This window comes from Pteropus vampyrus, unplaced genomic scaffold (assembly GCF_000151845.1).
Source record: "Pteropus vampyrus isolate Shadow unplaced genomic scaffold, Pvam_2.0 Scaffold171, whole genome shotgun sequence".
NCBI lineage: Eukaryota > Metazoa > Chordata > Mammalia > Chiroptera > Pteropodidae > Pteropus > Pteropus vampyrus.
This window is the reverse complement of record NW_011888952.1, coordinates 2614805-2624966: the sequence shown is the minus strand read 5'-3', so window position 1 is coordinate 2624966 and position 10162 is coordinate 2614805. Positions and strand designations below refer to the sequence as shown.

At 35.7% G+C, this 10162-nt stretch overlaps 1 long non-coding RNA gene across 1 annotated transcript in view; it reads left to right on the top strand.

Annotated features, from left to right (window-relative positions):
* Nucleotides 1–10162, top strand: part of LOC111745971 — a 16230-nt gene that overhangs the window by 2567 nt on the left and 3501 nt on the right. Inside the window, exon 2 of the long non-coding RNA XR_002782858.1 lies at nucleotides 9940–10159. This is a non-coding gene — a long non-coding RNA (uncharacterized LOC111745971). The remainder of the gene's footprint in view (nucleotides 1–9939; nucleotides 10160–10162) is intronic.

The following is a 10162-nucleotide window of genomic DNA, read 5'->3' as shown; positions in this document are numbered from 1 at the left end:
CTTCCCCCCTTCCCCCCTTTCCTCTACCCTCTGGTAACCACTAGTCTATTGTGTATGACTATGAGTCTCTGTTTGTCCTGTTCATTTGTTGCTTTTAGTTTTGTATCCCACATATAAGTGATATCATCAACTTTTTGCAAAGGGGTCTCTTGTAGTTGGCATCCAGTAATGGATAAAATGGAAAATCTATTACTACTTTGAGTGGATTGATGGGTGTTCGAAGCGTGTGTATATATTATATCATTCCTGCTTTTACTATACGTTAGTGTTTAGTTTTTTTTGATGTTATTTGGTATGATTTGGTGGGCTATTTTTGGATCTAGGAATGCTCAATATGAATTACTGGTGATTGTTTCTTTGCTTTATGCCATTTTAGTTTACACAGTTTCATAAAAATGCTCTACTTTTGTATAGCAGGGGAAACATATAGACACTTCAGCTTTCTTCTGGTTAGTGTTAAAACTTTTTTATATCATTCCCATTGTTTTAATTTATCTGTGTGTTTATGTTTAAAGTTTTTCATATAAACAGCATATAGTTGGGTCTTTTAAAACATCTGTTCCGATAATCTCTTATCAGGGGCCTTTTATTTGGAGTGTTTAGACCATTTATATTTATTATAATGACCTCTAAATATTTTGATTTAAATCTATCTGGCTATTTATTTTCCATTTGTCCCATCTGTTCTCGTTCCTCTCCCCACCCCTGTTTTCATGCCCACTTCTGGACTGAGTATTTTTTATGATATTCACGTTATCTTCACCTATCGGCTTATTAGCTACACTCAGCACTTTATTATTCTAGTGGTTATCTTATGATTTACAAATACAACTTCAATATATATAGTACACCTTTAAGAAATAATACATTTTCATATATACTGTAAGATCCTTAAAACAGAATACCTTCATTTCTCCACTTCCATTATTTGTGCTATTGTTGCAACACATTTTATTCTAAATAAGCAATAAGCCCACAATGTACTTTAAATAGATAATATTTTTAGAGAAGTTAAAGAAATGAAAATAACTCTTATATTTACTCAGATATTTACTGTTTCTGGTGCTCCTTATTTCCTGGTGTAGATTCAGATTTTTATCTGGTATTATTTTCTTTCTGTCTGAAGAACTTCCTTTGACATTTCTCGTAATTCAGCTCTGCTGGTGATTCATTCTTTTAGCTTTTATTTGAAAAATCCTATATTTCACCTTTAATTTCATTTATCTTTAAAATTTATTATTTATTAAAGTATATCGCCTATTTTTTGATTTTTTTATTGAGGTAACATTGGTTAATAACATTATATAAATCTCAGGTGTACATTATAATTTGATATTTGTATATTCTATTGTATGCTCACCACCAAAAGTCTAGTTTCTATCCGTTAGGATATATTTGACCTCCTTTACCCATCTTTCCCTCCCTCCAACCCTTACCCCTCCGATAACCACCATTCTGTTATCTGTATCTATGAATATGTTTTTATTTTGTTAGTTTGTAACTTTTTTGTTTTATATTCCACATGAGTGAAATCATGTTTTTTGTACTTCTTCATCTGACTTATTTCACTTAACATAATACCCTCAAGATCCATCCTTGTTGCAAATGGCAATATTTTATCTTTTTTATGGCTGAGTAGTATTTCATCGTATAGACATACCACATCTTTATTCGTTCATCTATTGATGGACACTAGGTTGTTTTCCTATCTTGACCATTGTAAATAATGCTGCAATGAACATAGTGGTACATATACCTTTTTGAATCAGTGTTTTTATATTCCTTGGATAAATACCTAGAGGAAGAATTGCTGAATCATATGGTAGTTCTAGTCTTAATATTTTGAGGAACCTCCATACTGTTTTCCATAATGGCTGTACCAATTTACATTCCCATCTACAGTGTTTGAAGGTTCCTTTTTCTCCACATCCTTGACAACACTTGTCTTTTTGATAATAGCCATTCTAAGAGGTGTGAGGTGATATCTCATTGTGGTTTTGATGTGCATTTTCCTAATAATTTGTGATGTCGAACATATTTTCATATGCCTGTTGACCATCTGTATGTCTTCCTTAGAAAAATATTCAGATCCTCTACTCATGTATTAATCACTTTTTGTTCTTATTGTATGAGTTCTTTATATATTTTGGATATTAACTCTTTATTCAAAAGTATCATATAAAATATTTTACCCCATTTGATTGCTTGTCTTTTTGTTTTGTTGGTGGTTTCCTTTGCTGTGCAGAAGCTTTTTAGTTTGGCGTAGTCTTATTTATTTTTGTTTTTGTTTCCCTTGCTTTTGGAGTAAAATTCACAAAAACACCATTGAGACTGATGTTCAGAGGCTTAATGCCTATGTTTTATGTATTTTATTGTTTTAGATCTTACATTCAAGTCTTTAATCCATTTTGACTTAATTTTTGTGCATGGTGTAAAACAGTGGTCTAGATTCATTCTTTTGCATGTGGCTGTCCAGTTGTCCCAACACCATTTATTGAGACTTTTCCCATTGTATTATCTTGGCTCCTTTGTTGTACATTAGTTGCCCATATATGTGTGGGTTTATTTCCAAATTCTCAATTCTGTCCATTGGTTTGTATGTGTGTTTTTCTGCCAGTACCATACTGTTTTAATTACTGCAGCATTGTAGTGTAGTTCGAAACTGAGGCATGTGATACCTCTGGCTTTGTTCTTTTTTCTCAGGCTTGTTTTGGCTATTTGAGGTCTTTTGTGGTATAGTTTATTACAATTTTTAGGATTTTTTTTGTGTTATTTCTGTGAAAAATGCCATTGAGATTCTGAAAGGGATTGCATTGCTTTAGGTACTAATGAACAGTTTAGCAATGTTAATTCTTCTAATATATGAACACTGAATATTTCATTTCCTTGTGTTATCTTCACTTTCTTTCAACAAAGTCTTGTAGTTTTCAGTGTATAGGTCTTTCACATTTTTTAAGTTTATTCCTAGGTAATTTATTCTCTTTATTGTGATTGTAATTGTGATTGTTTTCTTTCTCTTTCTGATAGTTCATTGTTAGTATATAGAAATACAACAGATTTTTGTACATTGATTTTGTATCCTGCAACTTTACTGGATTCATTTATTATTTCTATTTTTTTTGGTAGAGTCTTTAGGGTTCTCTCTATATAAAACCATATCATCTATAAATAGTGACAGTTTTATTTCTTCTTTTCCAATTTGGATGCTTTTTATTTCTTTTTCTTGTCTAATTGCTCTGGCTAGGATTTCCAGTACTGTGTTGAACAAGAGTGGAGAGAATGGGCATTCTTTTCTTGTTCCTGATCTTAGAAAAAAAAGCTTTCAGGTTTTCTTCTTTGTGTATGATGTTAACTGTGGGTTTGTTATATATGGCCTTTATTATGTTGAGGTACTTTCTTTATAAATGTATTTATTCCATTGAGTTTTGTCATAAATGGAAGTTATCTTGTCAAATACTTTTTCTACATCTACTAATATGATCATGTGATTTTTATCCCTCATTTTGTTAATGTGGTATTATCACCTTGATTGATTTGCGGGTGTTGAACCATCCTTGTATCCCTGGAATGAATCTCACTTATTGTGGTGCATGATTTTTATCATAAATTGTTGTATTTGATTTCCTAGTATTTTTTTGAGGATCTATGCAGCTACATTCATCAGGCTTGTAATTTTCTCTTTTTTTGGGTGTTGTCCTACCCTATCAGGGAAATGTTGGCATCTTAAAATGAGTTAGGAGGCATTCATCCTCTTCAATTTTTGGAAGAGTTTGAAAAGAATAGGAGTTAAGTCTTCTTTGAATGTTTGGTAGGATTCACTAGAGAAACCATCTGGTCTTTGACTTTTGTTTTTGGGGAGGTTTTCAATTAATGTTTCAATTACCTTACTAGTGATCAGTCTATTCAGATTTTCTAATTCTTTGTGATTCAGTCTAGGAAGGGTATATGAGGCTACAAAATGTTCATTTCTTCTAGGTTGTCTAATTGGTGATTGATAGCCTTTCATAATATTTTATAATCTTTTTGTATGTCTGTGGTACACATTGTAACTTCTTTCACTTCTGATTGAGTCTTCTCTCTTTAGTGAGCCTAGCTAATGGTCTGTCAATTTTGTTTATCTTTTCAAAGAACCAGCTTTTATTAACCTAATGTCTTTTTATTCTCTATTCCATTATTTCTGCTCTGATTTTTATAATTTCCTTATAACTTTTATAATTTCTACTGACTTTGGGCTTTGTTTTTTTTTCTAGTTCCTTAAGGTATAATGTTAGATTGTTTGAGCTTTTTCTTTTCTTCTTAGGTAGGCTTGTATTGCAGTGTTCCTTCTTAGTATGGCTTTTGCTGCATTCCAAAGATTTTGGTATGTCATATTTTCATTTGCCTCTCTATCTTTTAATTTATTTATTCATTGACCCAATGTTCATTAGCATGTTGTTTAATCTCCACATATTTGTGATTTGTTCAGCTTTATTCTTGCAGTTGATTTCTAGTTTCATACTGTTTCATATAAGATGCTTGATGTGACTTCAGTTTTCTTAAATTTATTGAGCATTGTTTTGTGTCCCAACATATGGTCTATCCTTGAGAATATTCCATGTGTATTTGAGAAGAATGTGTATTCTGTTGCTTGGAGACAGAGTTCTGAAAACATTAAGTCCATCTGATCTAATGTATTATTTAAGGCCAATGTTTCCTTGTTGACTTTGTCTGGGTGATCTATCCATTGCGGTAGTGGCGGTGTTAAAGTCTCCTACTATTACTGTGCTGCTGTCTGTTTCTCCCTTTAGGTCTGTTAATAGTTGCTTTATATATTTTGGGTGCATATGTATTAATATTATGTTTTCCTGATCAATTGTCCCATTTATCATTATAAAATGTTCATCTGTGTCTCACTACCTTTTTTTTTCTGCCTTGAAGTCTGCTTTGTCTGATAAAGCATGGCTGCACATGTTTTTCTCTTGATACTATTTGCTTTGAGTATCATCTTTCACCCCTTCACTTTGAGCCTATGTTTGTCTTTGGAGTTGAGCCGGGTCTTCTGAAAGCAGCATTTGGTTGGATCTGGTTTTTTAATCCATCCAGTTACTCTGTGCCTTTGGTTGATCAATTCAGCATATACATTTAGGGTGATTATTGATATATGAGATTTATTACTGCCATTTTATCTTTAGTTTTCTGATCGTTCTCTATCTCTATCATTTCTCTTCCCTGTGTTTGCTGATTTTTTTTTTTTTTGCTAGTTTTCTCTGATGTTTTCTTCTATTTCCTTTTTTGTTGTTTTGTGGCTCATCTTTTTGTGTGTGTGATTACCATGAGGTTTGTATTAACTGTCTCATAGATAAAATAGTCCTTTTTATGTTGTGTTCATTACCAAACTGAAGTAGGTATAGCTATTTTTAATACTTCCCCCCCTTTAACCATATTTGACCATTTAACACCCTATTCTGAAATAGAGTTGCAATTTTCTACTTCTGTGTGTCGTCTTACTCAAAATTTTGTGTACTTTGTGTTTATCAGGTAGAAGCGCTCCTTTCAACATTTTTTGTAATGCAGGTCTGTGGTGGTAAATTCCCTCAGCTTTTGTGTGTCTGGGAAAGCCTTTCTTTCTTCATATCTGAAAGATAACTTTGCTGGATATATTCTTGGCTGCTGGTTTCCATCTATCTAAATATTTTGACTATATCATTCCACTCTCTCCTGGCTGAGAAGTCTGATAACTTGATGGGGTTTCCTTTATAGGTTATCTTTTCTCCCTAGCTTCCTTGAGAATTCTTTATCATTAACTTTTGACAGTTTTAATGTGTCTTGGGGAATGTCATTTTGCATTGAGATAATTAGGTTAGCTTCTTGTAACTTAAATGTCCAGTTCCTTCCCTAGGTTTGCGAAATTTTCATCAATTATTTCTTTAAATAGACTCTCTGTCCTTTTCTCCTTCTTTCTCTTAATGGGATATCCATTATCCTTATGTTGCCCTTTCTAACAGTGCCAGATAGTTTTTGTAGAGTTCTTTCATTTCTCAAAATCTTAGTTCTGTTACCTCTTCCACCTGATTTCTAGATTTCTATCTTTGAGCTTGCTAATTCTCTCTTCCCTATGGTCTGCTCTATTTCCAATGCTTTCTAATGCATTTTTCATCTCATTTATTGAGTTCTTCAGCTCTAGAATATGTTCGATTCTTTCTTACAGTTTCAGTCTTTTTGGTAAAGTACTCTTTCTGTTCAATAATTTTATTCGTGAACTCACTGAACTGCCTTTCTGAGTTTTGTAGTACCTTGTTGAGTATTTTCATGACAACTATTTTGAATTCATCATTTAGGTCACAATCTTTCATGACTTTGAGTTTGAATTCTGGAGAACTGTCATATTCTGTATTACCATGTTACATTGGTTGTTCATGGTATTTGATGGATTGTTCCTTTGCTGGCACATTTGAAGTAAACACCTTTCTTATTTAAGTATCATTTTAACAATTCAGGTTGATATTTGGAGGTCTTTCTTTTGTTTTCCAGTCAATGATGCTATAGTACAACTTTCTGTCTTATGTGCATTACTTGCACCTCCGGGGTTGTGGTTGGGGGATGTTGCTGTTGTCATGGGCATCGCCTTCCAGAGTAGGTTCCCTCACTGTATCCAGGTTTCCTGGGTCTCAGGCACCACCACCATGGTGGAGGGAGGCAGGTTCATAAGCCTGCTGTGCTGCTATCTGGTTCCGTATGGCTGCTGGTGTTGCAGGAGGCTGTAGATGTATCTATGCTGCTGCCACCAGATTCTGGCCGCACTTGAGGGAGGGAGCTGGATTCTGGGGTGCCCCTCTACCAGCTGTGGTGTGGGAGCCACACCCCAACTCCTCCATTGCTACAGCATTCACTGGGGCTGAGCACTCAGCCATGGCAGCTAGGGAACTGCATCTGCAGGCACTGTCCCTATTTTTCCTCCTCTCCTCCTTCCCCTACATGTTCCAATACACCCAGCTTCAGATTCATTGATGTATGGATCTCTCAGGAATCCTAGTATGTTGAGCAGTGGAACCTTTGTTAGGTTACAGAAGTTTGACTAGTTGTAAATTTACAAGGAGATACAAAGGGGCTGTCTCATTCTGCCCTGCTGCTGCTGCTGCTACTGTCACTCTTAACCTTTATTTTAAAAATATATTTTCACTAGGTATATAATTATAGGCTGATGGTTTTTCCTTTCAGCGCTTCAAAGATGTTAATTTTCTTATGGTTTGCATAATTTATGATTTGACCGACACTGTTATACAGTTGTCTCTCAGTATCTGTGGGGGACTGGTACCAGGACCCCCTGTGGATAATCAAAATCTGCAAATGGCCAGGCCCCTTAGATAACATAGTATAGTATTTATATATAACCTATATTAGCATATAGGCTCCAGTAGGATATGCCTACACATCACTTCATTTGTGTGGATTCAGCATACTGTTCAGTGGGTGGCAGATTCAAGTTTTGCCTTTTGGAACTTTCTGGAAATTTTTTCCTGAATATTTTGGTCTGCAATTGGTTGAATCCACAGATGCAAAAGCCATGGATATGGAAGGTCGACTGTATTTGTTCCTCTGTATGTAATATGTCTTTTTTTGGCTGCTTGTATGATTTAAAAATTTTCAGCAATTTTATTATGGATGTGTGTATGTGTAAGTGTTTCTTCTGCTGTGGTTCTCTAATTTTCTTGGGTCTGTAGTACAGTTTTAATCCAATTTGGAAAAATTTTGGCTGCTGTTTCATCAAATATTTTTTGTCTCCCTACCCTCTTTTGTTCCTCCTGGGGACTCCAATTTATATATATTTTAGGTTATTTAATATTGTCCCACAGGTCACAATTGCTTGTTTTTTTTTTTTTTAGTCCCTTTCTATGTCCGTTTGTGTAGTTTATTTTGCTGTCCTCAGACTTAATGATCTTGCTCACTGTAGTGTCTAATTTGTTTTTACTCCCATCCAGTTAATTTTCATTTCAGATATTGAAATTTTCATTTCTAGAAATTCCATTTGCAACTTTTATCTCCCATTTTTCTCATGTTCATTTTATGTTCTTGAACATTTTTATAATAGATATTTTTTAAGGTCCTTATCTGCTAATTCCATGGTCTCATTTCTGGGTCTGTTTTTTCTCTCCTGGCTACGGGTAATATTTTCCTGCTTCTTTGTATACCAGTGATTTTGGATTGGCTTCAATACTGTGAATTTTAAGTTGTCAAGTAAATTTTGTTATTCCTTTAGAGTGTTGGACTTTGATTTGGTTAGATCCTTTTAAGATCTGGAGCAGCCTTTTCTCTAGACTTAATTTAAGATTAAGGCATGATCTTTCTTGGGACTCTACTCGATGCCGTTGATGGAAGTTGTTGCACTCTAGTTTCTGGGAAAATGAACTATTCCCACTCCTCTGTGAATTTCCAGGAATTGTTTGGTCTATTGCTCTCCGGTCATGAAGAGTTTCACCCTTCATATATGCAGGTTAGTACTTGGTCAGACTCTGAGACCTTTTTGCAGATCTCTCTGAGCAGCTCCCTCTTCTCTAGTACTCTACCCCTAAGTTCTAGTTTAGCCTTCCTGAGCTCTGATCTGTCTCTGCAACTCAGTGAGACTACTGCATTCTGTCTCCCTGCGCTTTGGCCTGGAAACTGCCTCTAGGCAGTAAGCCGAGGCGATTGTGGTGCTCCTCTTATTTCCCTTCTTCCAAATACTTCCTGTTGTCCTATGTCTGAAAGCAGCCGTTTCATGTATTTTGTGTGGTTTTCTACTTGTTTACAGTATGAGGAAAACTCATAGTTATTAATCCTTCAAGCGAAGAAGTAGAAATCTTCCCTGTAGTCTTTCTGAACTCATGTATAAATGAAAGCCTGTAAAACTTCTAGTTTTGACAGCTGCTCTCATTGGCTTGCTGAGTTTTTTTTAGAATTGAGTATTTGATGGTAATTCTTCGGTTATCTGGTTCAAAAGATCATAAAAACTACCCCTTGTTTTTCCCTATGCCTGTCGCAAACTAGTGTAATGGCTCTGAATTGTGTGGCCCTACTACTTCATGTTCAGTGGTTAGAGGGACCACCTTAATGTTATCTGGGGGTTTCTTTTGCTATGCTAGTTGCTTTGTTTTTGTGAAAGGAATAAAAATTATTGTGGTAGCCACTGCCATCCTGCCCTAACCAGAACTTTGTCTCTTTTAAATTACCATTACAGTCATCTCATCTTGGGGTGGCAACTGCCCTGTAATATTGACATAGTATTTCCACTTAGCCTATTTTGTAGTAACAAATTTTGGGGATTTTCCTGACCTCAGAAATGGCTAATGTGTTACTACCACTCTAAGCATCAACTGTTCTGGTGGTAATTTTATTTAACTCCAGATTATCTTAACTGATCCTTGGTGATATAAGCTACAAATCAAGTATATGGCCAGGAGCCCACTAACCTGTTACCAACCCAGTGTATGACATAGGACTCGTCTCTTCTCATTCATTTGACAGTAGCAGGTACCATCAGGAAGACCAGGACTGCCCTTGGGGTGCACAGAGCTAATTAGGGAAGGCAGACATGTATGCAGAGCTAACTAGAACAGTATGGTCTACATCCACTGAGAAATGTAAGCACAGGTGCTTGTTGGGCCTTTCTTTTGTGAACAGCAGAAGAAAATAGCAGTTTTCATATTCTCCAAGGGCTTGGATTTTGCAGAATGACTTGGGGAGGCTGAGTGGGCTGGGGCATGGCCTATCTTCCCTTCAACCAAAATAATTCTACCTTTTCCCAGTTTGTCTTATGATCTAAGATTTCAAAATGGGTTTTGCTGCTCAGAAACAAAGGACAAGGAGCAGGGGGAATAGGAGTCCACACTTACTTACTGTGTACATAGCCTCCTGAGGGTGAGTGGCTTGATTTTTTTATTTAAGTATATGCATATAAAAGTCTGGTGTGATCACTACCCCTAGATGACAGCTGAGGAGCCTCTATACTCCCTGATTCTACGTCGAGAGTTCTAACTTTGGAGTTGAGATGGATCAAGACTCACATACCAGCTTTATCTCATCTGACAGTGTGGACAACCCTGGGCAGGACTCTCACCTTCTGTGCCAGTTCTTCAGTAAACTGGGGACATATAACTACAGGTTTGTTGTGCTGCTTAATGTGTGTAGTGCCAGCTCACAGCAGGTC